General features: G+C 38.7%; 2 long non-coding RNA genes across 5 annotated transcripts in view; one reads left to right on the top strand and one right to left on the bottom strand.

The window, feature by feature from the left end:
• The window catches only part of LOC140641197 (uncharacterized), a 52,245-nt gene extending 48,653 nt beyond the window's left edge, over positions 1-3,592 (bottom strand). For all 4 annotated transcript variants that reach the window (XR_012037737.1, XR_012037739.1, XR_012037736.1 and 1 more), the window contains exons 1-2: positions 3,494-3,592; positions 3,286-3,367 (exon numbers count right to left, since the gene is read on the bottom strand). This is a non-coding gene — a long non-coding RNA (uncharacterized lncRNA). The remainder of the gene's footprint in view (positions 1-3,285; positions 3,368-3,493) is intronic.
• The window catches only part of LOC140640854 (uncharacterized), a 71,715-nt gene extending 60,410 nt beyond the window's left edge, over positions 1-11,305 (top strand). Inside the window, exon 2 of the long non-coding RNA XR_012037462.1 lies at positions 9,875-11,305. This is a non-coding gene — a long non-coding RNA (uncharacterized lncRNA). The remainder of the gene's footprint in view (positions 1-9,874) is intronic.
• The last annotated feature ends 1,019 nt before the right edge of the window (positions 11,306-12,324 follow it).

The following is a 12,324-nucleotide window of genomic DNA, read 5'->3' as shown; positions in this document are numbered from 1 at the left end:
GATATTCAACCTATTATAGGACTCAGATAATATCTTGGAATAACATGACTGAAGAGAAGGAAGTATTTACTCTAAGTTTATAAGTTAACACATCACAGTAGGGATGCCTGGGTGGCTTAGCAGTTAAGTGTCTGCCTTTGGCTCAGGGCATGATCCTGGGTCCAGGGATCGAGTCCCACATAGGACTTCCTGTGAGGAGCTGCTTCTCCCTCTGCTTGTCTCTGCCTCTCTCTCTCTCTCTGTGTGTCTCATGAATAAATAAATAAAATCTTAAAAAAAATACATCACAGTATTTCCCTGGTGTTCTCCCAGTACTGACTCATTGCGCCTATACATACAATCCAAAGGTATAGCAGGAGACATTCTGAGATATGATCACCTAGTGGGAGAGTTGACAGTGAAGAGGAGGGCCCACAACTGGATACTGAAGTGTCCTCACACCTAGGAGGCATTCCCTTTTGGCAGAGGCTTCTCAGAGATCTACTAAAATGAGAGCAGAAAAGGGGGTTTGTTAGGATAGAGCTTCCTGGTTGCTTTGATAGAAATCCTTTTTAATGAAGTGGAGGACAAGAACTTGATCAGAACAGAAAGATGAGAGCTGTAGAAAGCTTTTCTAAGGAGGGAGGAGAGAAATAGGCCAAAGCTATGGAGAGATGTCTGTCAAGGGACTATTTGTTGAGTTAGGAAACAATACAGCAAAGTTATGATGGAAATAATATGGAAAAGAGCAATAAAATACCCCCTTTTTTAAAGGCAGGAGGTGGATTAAAATTCTTGAGTAAGATGGGGGGAAGATGGAATCCAAGTGTAGTTGACTTTTGATAGGCTCAGGGGCATCTTAGATGGGATCAAGGCTACTGTTCTCATTATATAATAGGAGGAAAATCAGGTGAGTATAGGAACAAACTTTCCAGTGGATTTATTTTATTGTTTCTCTGAAGAATAAGAAATTTGTGGAAGGGAGGAGAAGATATGAAATGGTTAACTCAGATAGTAGGAAGGCAGATTTTCTTGGTAGGTGTGGCAGGATTGCTGGTTAATAGTGAGGACCCATTCAAGAATTGTGGACATCTTTTTAAGGATGACTTGCTATGGGTGATACTCTCCTGAAATATTTAGCTTTGTGGAAATAGTCATATTGTATGTAGAGAGCTGGGATTTTGTAAGATTTTGCTAGATACATACAATGTCAGAAGAGGGGGCAAAGGAGGTATAGCATTTTCAAAGAAGTTTTGAAAGTTCTACACCGTGGACTCTAAGCTGGATAGGAGGGAAGTAAGAACATGGAAGAGTAATGAACACTATCAGTGGACTGGAAGTCCTTGCAGGGAAGAGAAATGCTTGATATCAGGCATATTAACAAATCGTCTGGAGTGCTGGAAGTAACAGAGAGAGTAGGTACTTTATTTTTTTTTTCTTTATTTTTTTGAGAGTAGGTACTTTACATTAGGATTTAGAGGTGCTATGATGGCAAGGTCTGAAACAAGTAGATAAAATGTGTAAGGGGTTTTTGGAGAGAAGGAAGTTCAAGGACTGAGAGGCCAGGATATAGGAAATGTGGCCATGTGGATACTGAGATCACTGAGAATGTAGAAAGAGTATGTTAGAGAGAAACACATAGATTCATATGTGGTCCTTCCTGAATAAAGGGAAGTGACTGCAGGGTCAATAGATGACATAATCAAGTGGCTGGTGGTACAGTTGTATGTCGTGGGCTTCAGAGGAGCAAGGAGAGAGGGAAGACAGGTGGCATCTTGGCAGTGGTAGGCAGGTTAGGATAAGACATCTTTAACTCAGGGGTTCATGAGCTACAGGAAGAAAAACAGCCAGCACTTGAGAAAGCCTAGGGGAAACAATCTCTTTGAGGCTTAGCCAACCTGCTCTCAGAGAAAGAAAATGCCAAAGATAAAGGGGGTCTGCGGATAACTGACCATGAACCGCATAAGATACATTTGAGGGTTTAGGTGTTTGAGGAAGGAGACATTGAGGACATATTAGAGCCTATACACATACAGCATGGGGGTAAAAAGCAGACCAAAGATGAATAACTTATAGGTTGATCTAAATAGAAGGTATTGGGAGACAGGACAGTGATCCTGTAGGTCAGGTGGTATGGTGGATTGGCAGAGGGTGAGGTTCTCTTCCATGGGACAAGTTTCCTAGGCAGCCCCTATGGCTGTGATATCCTGGAGGAGGCTGTGATAAGCAATATGAGGACATCTGTGTTTTATGCCTTTCAAAGCCATTCTGCCTAGGGGAGATGGTATGGGTCTTTGACAATGAATAGGGGAAGGGAAACACTGGATTTTTTCCTGCTTCTATGTATATTAGATATGTATATACTAATGTATACCTTTTAGGTTCCCTGGCTTCATCTGTTAGTCATAAGAATGGCATCTTATGTGAAACAACACTGTAGAAATCAGTGTGCTCGGCTCCTAGAGACTTGAGTAGCAAGGACTTCTGTCTTTTTTTGTATCCTGCTTTTCCTTTTAAAGGTCCATGGAAAATAGAGCTTCTTGCATGAAAGATTCTGCTCAGTTGCTCCGTAGTTCTTGGTGGCTAACTTCAATGCTACCAGTGCAAGGGCTCACTTCCTCCAGGTTGACTCTTGGTGCTCTTTATCTGGCCAATGAGTCAGCCTTTTCTGCTTCTGTCCCCACATAGACCCATCCCAAGTGACCTTAAGATTTATAGCAGGAGCTTTGGAGTCCCCTAATATTACGGCTTAGTCTGACTCATGCGGCTGGCCTACTTTCTGGTTATATTCTTTGAGGAGCCCTTATCACACTCTTTTTTCTAGCCTGAAACCCAACTGGGAACTGTATTCCTACTCCCTTCCATGAACCCACAGAACATATGCTAATTAATGCATATGGCTAAGTATCTGTTTTATTGTCCACCAATAATCAATAATCTGTTAAGATAGTCCCGAGTAGTCAATGACAGCTGAGAGACTTGTTACTCTAAAATAGTGGTTCTGAGATCTTTACCTGTTTTGAGTTATCTGGAGAGCTGGTGTATCACAGATTGCTGAATCTACTCTCAAGACTTTTTATTCTGTAGGCCTGACAACTCCTCCTCCTTCTCCTTCTTTTAATCTGTGTATCCTCTACAGTGGAATTCAGAATCAAAGAGCAAGATAAAATCTAAGTTGAAAGGATATGGGCATCCTTGCATATGTCTGAAAATGTCTACATCAGGGTAAGTAGTGAATGGTTTCAGAGCCTAGGATTTGTGCGAAGGTCAGCCTTTCTCACAGGGAAAGCCATCAGTAGGTCTTACCTGTGGATATATTGATCAATCCTATTTCTTTCCTCTTCACAGATAGATGAGATCGATTATGTTGAAATGAGGGTTTTGCTCACTGGGTAATTTGAGTGAGAACAAATAAGAGCTCTTATTATAACCAATTGAAACAGAAAAAAAGTTTTTTGTCTTAACAAAAGATGACAATTCTAAAAGGGAGAAGAGAGCTAAGAAAATAATACACCTGTAATCAGAGCCCATTATCACATGTCCCAGAGAAGCAGGAGTCTTGGGGTTAGTGGGGTCATTAGACACAGTGTATAGGTAGCATTCCTAGCTCTTCTTACCTGGAGGAGAAGAAAAATGATCATATCACCCTCATAATTCTTAGAATTCTCATACCTTAAAGATTCTATCATTAGTTCCTTAGGTGCCCAGGTTTAGAATCAAGTTCATCTCTATGTAACGGGTTTTATCATTTAAGAGTATACAGCCTGTCCTGACACCCTTGCCCATCACTGGTCATTAAGCTCCACAAAATTGAGTAGAGAACTTTGTGATTACTGTCAATGTGTTAGGATTCATATTATTCAGCAAGGGATGGGATGAAGTGGAGTAGACAGAACTCTGAAATGAGTTGTAGACAGAGGCCCCATGGGGGTCCTCAAGGACTAGGGGAAGTGGTGGAGAAGGAGGAACAGAAGAGAGAGATGTGTGGGAGGGGAAGGTTCAGGGCTATGAATATATGACTTTGAACTTGCTCTTAGTAAATTCTGCAATTCACAGGGTCTTTTTTCCCCACTATGGAAGTGAATACTGGTGATTTGTTTCAGTGAGTGAATAACAACATAGAATTGCACAGTGAATCGTTAACTCATGAGGGAGAATCCAAACACTTGGGGGAATTTGTTTTTGCAATGCTTCATTCTGTCCCAAGACTTAACTGAGGGGTTAAGTCTAAGGGGTTAACTGAGGGGTTGCTCTCCCTATTCCATTGTCAGTATCAGCATCTCTAGTGCAAATGCAGAATATGGTGAATTGACTTCAATTGATGTTCTCTTTCTCTTTAGGACCTCCTGTTTTCCTCTTCTGATTTCCAAGGGCACTTGTATAGTGATTTTGAGTTTCTGTTACCAAGCCCTGAGTTCAAAAGGCAGAATCAATGTCACCACATTGTAGTCACCAACACAATCCATTTATTTGCAATGCTTAAAAAAGTTCTCCTGAGAACTTAGCATAGTTTGAGTTTTGATAAGTGATTGCCTGGCACATTTGATACCCTAGCTGAGGTTTTCATCTTAGCTAATGTCTTCCTGAGATTTCTTTACAGCCCATTTACTTGGGCAAGGGCTAAAATGTCCTGGGTCTCTAGCCATGTGTTGAGGGTGAATGAATATCGAAATAGAAGGCTAAAAATATGAGTTTATTATTCTTGGTGGTGTTGTTCTCTGTTATAATTCCTCAGGCTATCTATTTACGAACAAGAAGGAGAGTGGCTTAGATGGTCCCATGATTATCATATCCACCTCTCAGCAATCATAGAAAGCATGGACAGTAATTCTACAATGACATTTGTGCTACAATTTTTCTTTTACCACATATGCTTTTAGGTGGTTATGCTTATAACTTTGTGAATGACTGTTTTGGCCAAGTGATAGATGGGATGTTTTCCATTCAAGGTATGCTATTCATAAGAGGACTAATCACTCTTTATCAAACTTTATGCAAATAAAGCCAAATTAGATTTATTAAGGTGATGAAAAAAAGGAACTTTTTAATGGGTAGCAATGCTGTGCATTATCTAAATGCAATGCAGATGTAATGATGCATTTGAAATGCCGAGAAAATTTAATCAGCATAGAAAAAAAATATAATGAAATGGTTGTTTAAACACTGTAAAGCTAATGTTAGAGTAATTACTTCCCATTGAGCAAGGCGTGGAGCACATTACCCAGGCTCTGTTTGATTAGTCATCCTGCCTGCAACATCTGGCCCTTTGATCCATTTTGATTTTAATATAATTTCTAAACTTCTAAATTTAAGTTTTAGAATGAATGGATAAATAAAACAACTTCTGTAAGGAGACAAAGTTTTTACTAGCTCATGACAGATTAAAACCATGTCCCCAGCTCATTTCTCCTGTTCCCTCCTCACTTATGTTCACCTTTACTTCTTCCTGTGAAAGAGAACACTAAAATCCAGGAGGGTAGACTTCCTTGCTTTTAAGATTAGGTAGCAAATATTTAAAATAATATGTTGGCTTTCTCTGACTGGTCTTTCTCTTGGTGGAAATAAGAGTGGTTTTTAGAACAATTATCTTCTTACCTATTGATAGGAAAGGATTGGAAAGAATGGGTTATAGGAACACATGTCTGCTTCCTCTTTATGAAAGTTAATATTTCTTATTGAAAATGTAGAAAATAGGGGATCCCTGGGTGGCTCAGCGGTTAAGCGCCTGCCTCCAGCCCAGGGCGTTGATCCTGGAGACCCGGGATCGAGTCCCACGTTAGGCTCCCTGCATGGAGCCTGCTTCTCCCTCTGCCTCTCTCATGAATAAATAAATAAAATCTTAAAAAAAAAACAAAATGTAGAAAATATAGGTAATAAACATAAGAAAATAAATATCACCCATAATCATATTTCTCAGAAGCAAACATTATTAATATTTGGGGGAATTTCTTACTAAAAACTGACAGTTAATCTACTCTAGTCTAATAATCTGTATAACTCAGAATTCGCATTGCAGTTAAGGTTGTTGGAGCTGAAGTCTGGTCAACTGGGTCCAAACACTGTTTTGTCTTGGGCAATTTACTTGTGTTCTTACTGCCTCATTTTCCTCACTTATAAAATACAGATAGTAGTAGTAACTGTTTCATAGCATTGTTGTGAAAATTAAATGAGGTAGTTCATATATGCTGTGGATTTAAAACACTGCCAAACAACTAATGAGTGTTTATAAGTGTCAGTTATTACTACTGCTATTATTTTTTTTAAAGATTTTATTTATTTATTCATAGAGACAGAGAGAGAGAGAGAGGCAGAGACACAGGCAGAGGGAGGAGCAGGCTCCATGCGGGGAGCCGGAAGTGGGACTCCATCCCGGGTCTCCAGGATTACGCCCTGGGCTGCAGGCAGCGCTAAACCACTGCGCCACCGGGGCTGCCCACTACTGCTATTATTATGAATGTTCTCTGATTATAAGAATTATGTTCTGAAAAAAATAAAAATAAAAAAAAGAATTATGTTCTGGCTTTGAGATTCGAATTCTTATGAGCGGCTTTGTTGGTTAAGCAACTAACTCTTGATTTTGGCTCAAGTCATGATCTTGGGGTCGTGAGATGATGCCCGCTCTGGACATGGAGTCTGTTTAGGATTCTCTCTTCCTCCCCATGGGACCTCTCTCTTGCACACAGGGTCCCTTGCTCTTTCTCTCTCAACAAATTATATTCTGTGTATGTTTTTGTAATATACCTTTTCTCATTTAGTAATATAGCATCTACCTTTTATATCAATAGATGTTCTTTTATAGGATATTCTTCCTAATGCATACATTGATGGATTTTTGGCTGGTATATAGTTTTTTAAAAATTTTATAAACAATATTTCATTAGAATTCATTTTTAGGAATAAAATTACTGGGCCAAAAGGCAGATAAACTTGATATGTAGAGTAAAATTTCCTTCTCTAAAGATGTGAGCATATCCCTTTCTCTCCTTCCTCCCCAAAATGTAGATACTATTAGCTCCTAGAAAAAAAAATTAACAGTTTAATGGGTGAAAGTGGTATGTTGTGGTTTCTTTGATTTGTATTATTTTTTCCCTGTATACTGGGATTTTTTTTTCTGTCAATTTCCTATTCATATCCTCTGTTCAAATATCTTTTGGAACATAAGGCTTTTAGTTTTTAAATTGTGGGCATTTTTTTTAAGCTGAAGGAGATTACCTTTTTGCCATGTATATTGCAAATATTTCCCCCAGTTTATGGTTTGCTTTGAACCTTGTTATATGGCTTTTATTTGGTTATATAGGTCTTTTAAAAGTTTTATGTAGTCAAATTACTCATTATTTTTGTTTATGGTTTCTAGTTTTGCAGTCAAATTTAGAGACTTTTATCACTAGTCATCCTAGTGAGTATGAAATGGTACCTCATTATGGTTTTGATTTGCATTTTCCTGTTGGCTAATGCCAACTTTACTTTGTCACAGTTCTTTTTATGCCCAAATGCCTGCAGAAAAATCTCTGCTTTTCTTTCCTTGCCTTTTGCTTTGTGTTCTTTATAAACCCTAATATTGATCCAGTCAGATTAGAGCGCAGAATCTGCTCTAGAGATTTCAGTTAGAAAGGATTTAATATATGGTATTAGAGATTTGGAGTCCTGGAGGAGCAGAAGTCAGGGTGCTGCCTTTTGCCTGTTGATTTCAAAGGTTTAGATTGTGGCTAGAATCCAATCAGGAAACTACTCCAGCTATGGTTTCTGTTGCTGCCACAGTTGCCTATCCTACCTGGGAATCCTGAGCTGGCCCCCAAATCTCAAGTCCCCTTGATCCTTTTGGTCAGTAGCAATAGCAGCAGGAAAATGGCTTCTTCCTTATTCTCAGAGTCTTGCAGGTGCACCTGATTGGTAATAACTTAATTGTTTAAGCCCCATATAAACAGGAGAAAGTGTAGAAAGGGATGGGAATCTATGTGAAGTGCTCATAGAGATCATAACCAGCCACTGTTCATTCCTCATGACCTGACTGAAAACAGTGGTTTATGAATACTCATTTTTTTGTTCCCTCATCTCCTGAATTGATAGGATCTTTTGCTATTAGTAGAAGCAATGGGTCTGGGCATTGGTTGAAAGCATAATGGATAGAAATGGGAGTCAAAAAGAACGAAGAAAGGCTAAATTTGCATCAGATTTATGTTGGAAAGAGTGAAGAATTAGTATTGGAAGAAAGGCTTAGCTCAGAGAAATCCCTGAGTTGGGGAAGAAGACCCAAATTGGGCTGAAGTTGAGGAACTATTTGTGGGTGGGCCCAAAAGTAAGACTTGGAGAATGGCTGGTGCAACCATTCTGTACTGAGCGCTACTCATACACACAGGTGTTTGGAAGTATTGTTGAGTATAATGTATAGTGATACCTTTGGCATCTTTCAAGGGGCTGGATTAATTATTTAAATTGCCTTTCTCTGTTTTACGGGTGTCAAATTTAATTTTTTTTAATGTGACACCATTTTTTTGAATGTGGGCCTGGTTGAGAAGGAATCCACCTTTGTTTTGGATTCATTCACGTTTTCTAAGTACTATTAATGAGTGGCTCAATGGTAATGTGAACTGAAATTTTCATGGTTGGGGGAGAAGGCGTCTGATATAAAAATATCAGAAGTTTGAGTGAGAAATATTTGTAGTTAGCTGGATCTCTCTTCTCTCACACCTACAGCAGAGGTTTGGTGGGAACATTCTTCCCCCATAGTATGTATGCACTTAGTTGAGATAGGGAAGGAAATGGGTTAGGAAGGAAGGAGACATTTGTCTTTCATTGGAATAAGTTCAATTATTCCAAATTTAGTGAGAAATTATTCTGTAAATTATATTTAAAGTCTATTTTCTGATATTGAAAATATGTTTAAAGGTATTCATTGTGAAAAAGATTTGACACTTCTAAGAAAGACTTAGGAGAAACATTTTCTCTTAGTAGAATAAAATTACTTAAAATTGAAGGGTCTTGAGAGTACAGTTAATTAGTTTTTAGTATGAGGCCTAGTAAAAAGTGATTTTACCACACCAATAAGCTTCAGAAGAGGCACTTATATTGATTGCATATATACATATATATATTGTATGTATATATCAAGTGGAACAAAAAAGGTAGACTTTGTTTTTCTTTTGGGGAAAAATTCATCATAAGGATGCCAGATTTTTTAACATAGCTTCCTTTTCTTGTTTTAGGTTTTAACTCATGTTGGAGGAGCATTTATTTCTAATCTCAAAGAGAATCCACAGACCCCTTGGAATTTAGAAAAGAGAAGGATTAAATTAGAATAGATTGCAAGGCCGTCATGGTGGAAGCTTTCTTTCCTCTAAGATTTCAGGACAGCACAAAATCATTTCTTTTAACAGATAGATTGAATGTTAGAATCAGAGGCAGTTTCAGAATTTGGGGATTGGAATGGACTTGAGAACTTAACTGGTCTTGTCCTCTAATGTTTCTGATGAGGAAATTTAAGAGTGCACAAGAGTGATGAATTTCCCAACATCATGCAGGTTGAATTTTGCCTGTAGTCTATTGGATCTTCTATGGCACTAAGATCTATGTACTGACAGACTATTATGGAGTTTGGTGGTGTCTCCTTTACATGGAGCTAGAACTGGTGAAACAGTTAAGGCTGGTAGAGCCACTCTGAGCACTCCATGTGATCTAGATGTGTTCACTTTAAAAAAAGACCTAAGTATGTTGCTATCCATGGCTGGGAACAGAGTGAAAATGTATAGAACCCAAGTCAGGGTTGTACCTCAGTATTGTCTCTCTGTAACTTACTGCAGCTGGTAGTAAGTTGACTTATCTTTTAAGGAAAGTAGTTTGCGAGTCAAGATTTTAGAATATAGTAGTCCCCTATTACCCATGATTTTGCTTTCTGCAGTTTCAGTTACCCACGATCAACTGTCATCTAGGAGCAGATGATCCTCTTTCTGATGAATGGTCAAAAGGTCTACAGTAGTAGCCTAATCCTCCATCACAATGCCTGTTTCATTCACCTCACTTCATCTTATCACCTAGGCATTGTATCATTTCACACCATCATAAGAAGAAAGGTGAGTACTGTATGATATTTTGAGGGAGTGAGAGAGCCCTTCTTTCTCATTCATATAACTTTTATTATAATATATTGTAATTGTTCTATTTTATTATTATTATTAATCTCTTACTGTGACTAGTTTATAAATTAAACTTTATCATAGGTATTTACATATAGGAAACAGCATAGCATGTGTAGGGCTCAGTATTCTTCATGGTTTCAGACATGCATTAGGCATCTTGGAGCATATTCCCCGCAGATAAGGGAAATGTAAATACTTGACTGAGTTGTGTGTTTTTAGCTTGGCTCTCAGTTCATAATGTTTAAACTTGAAGATACCTGAATTTTAGAGTTATGTCACCTACAGAGTTTTTGCCCACAAAGTTTTTGTTTACTGGTTTTCTTAGTAGATAAAAGTGGTAGTTGCTAATGTAGAAGAGGGTTTCTTGTGCAAAGATATCTTACCACCTGGTCCATTCCTGGTGTCTGAGTGCTGTCAATAGAGAGCCATTCCTTTGATTTAGGCATGCCTCCATCTGGCCTTTTGTATTTTAAAATGCATATACCGTTGGAAAGGAAAAAGAAAAGTAAAGTGAGTGTGAGCAAACAATTTTCACCCACTTGAGGATTTGCCCAGAATTCTGATGTTTGCAATGACGGCCTTCAGGAATTGCAAGATCCTGAATCATTACTTTTATTCCCTCTCCTCCTATTACTAAAACAAGTTCTATTTCTTAAAATGGATGTTGGGTTTATGTGTACTCTTTTTGTTATTATGTTTCAGAGCATATGTATGTTTCACATGTATTCTTTTACATAACAAAATATTGAATAATAAAATATCTAGGGCAACCCGGGTGGCTCAGTGGTTTAAGCGCCTGCCTTCAGCCCAGGGTGTGATCCTGGAGTCCTGGGATTGAGTCCCATGTTGGGCTCCCTGCATGGAGCCTGCTTCTCCCTCTGCCTGTGTGTGTGTCTCTCTCTCTATCATGAATAAATAAATAAAATCTTTAAAAAAAATAAAATATCTAAAACTTCAGTTATGCAACAAATATTTGAGAATACGGATCATTTGAAATATTTGTGGGATCCCTGGGTGGCGCAGCGGTTTAGCGCCTGCCTTTGGCCCAGGGCGCGATCCTGGAGACCCGGAATCGAGTCCCACGTCGGGCTCCCGGTGCATGGAGCCTGCTTCTCCCTCTGCCTGTGTCTCTGCCTCTCTCTCTCTCTCTCTCTCTGTGACTATCATAAATAAATAAAAATTTTAAAAAAATATTTGTGTTTGTCAGTGTTTTAATCAAAGCACTTAAACTATCTTGGGCAAAGTACATAATAGATTGAAAGCCAACACCCGAACAGGAACCATGTTTTTTAAAAATTCTTTTTTGTTTTCAATTGATAATTCTTCCTAAGGTCTAGTCTAGCTAGATACTGTGCTGTCTGACTTTGTTAAAAGAGTCACAGTTATTCTGAGGACTTCTGAAATGCTTGATGAAGGTTTCAGACTAGGTATGTGATTGCTATTGGCTCCACATCCAAACTGGATTGTAAAATTTTCAAACCACAAGAGATCTAATTAAGAGAAATATAATCAATACCTTTTTTTCAGAAGTGCTTTGCATGATATTTAGTGGATGTGTAGGTTTTGATGTGGTAGGAAATGGGCAATGGCAGGAGGCCTGTCATGCTGTGAGTTGGTGAGGCTGTGAGTACTCATTGCCAGGCAAGATTACTTCAGAAGGATGATGTCCAGTTCCACTCCTCATTCATCTATTTTGAATGGATTAACCAAGGATTTGAGTGTTGACTATTGTATTAGTCAGGGTTCATTAGAGAAACAGAATTAATAGGAAATATATTTAAAATAGTAAGTGTGTGTGTGTATGTACAGATAGATATGAGGCAGAGTGGGAGGGGAGAGATTTATGCAGAATTGGCTTGTGTGGTTATGGAAGCTGAGAAGTACTTGCATTTGCTATCTGCAAGCTGGAGACTCAGGAAATCTGCTGGTATAGTTCAGTCTGAGCCTGAAGAACCAGGGAGTCAACAGTGTAAATTCCAGTCCAAGGGCAGAAGAAGATGAGATGAGATGTCTCATTTCAAGCAGTGAGAGAAAAAAAGGGATGAATTTCTCCTCCTCCTGCCTCTTGTTCTGTTTGGACCCTCAGTGGGTTGGATGATGCTCACCCACACTGGGGAGTGCAACCTACTTTATTGAGGCCATCTATTCAAATGCTCGTCTCATCCTGAAACACCCTCACAGACATACCTGGAAATACTGTTTAATCTGGACA

The sequence above is a fragment of the Canis lupus genome, chromosome 10, assembly GCF_048164855.1.
Source record: "Canis lupus baileyi chromosome 10, mCanLup2.hap1, whole genome shotgun sequence".
NCBI classification, from domain to species: domain Eukaryota; kingdom Metazoa; phylum Chordata; class Mammalia; order Carnivora; family Canidae; genus Canis; species Canis lupus.
Note: the sequence above shows the minus strand (reverse complement) of the source record. Positions and strands in the feature narration are given on the sequence as shown.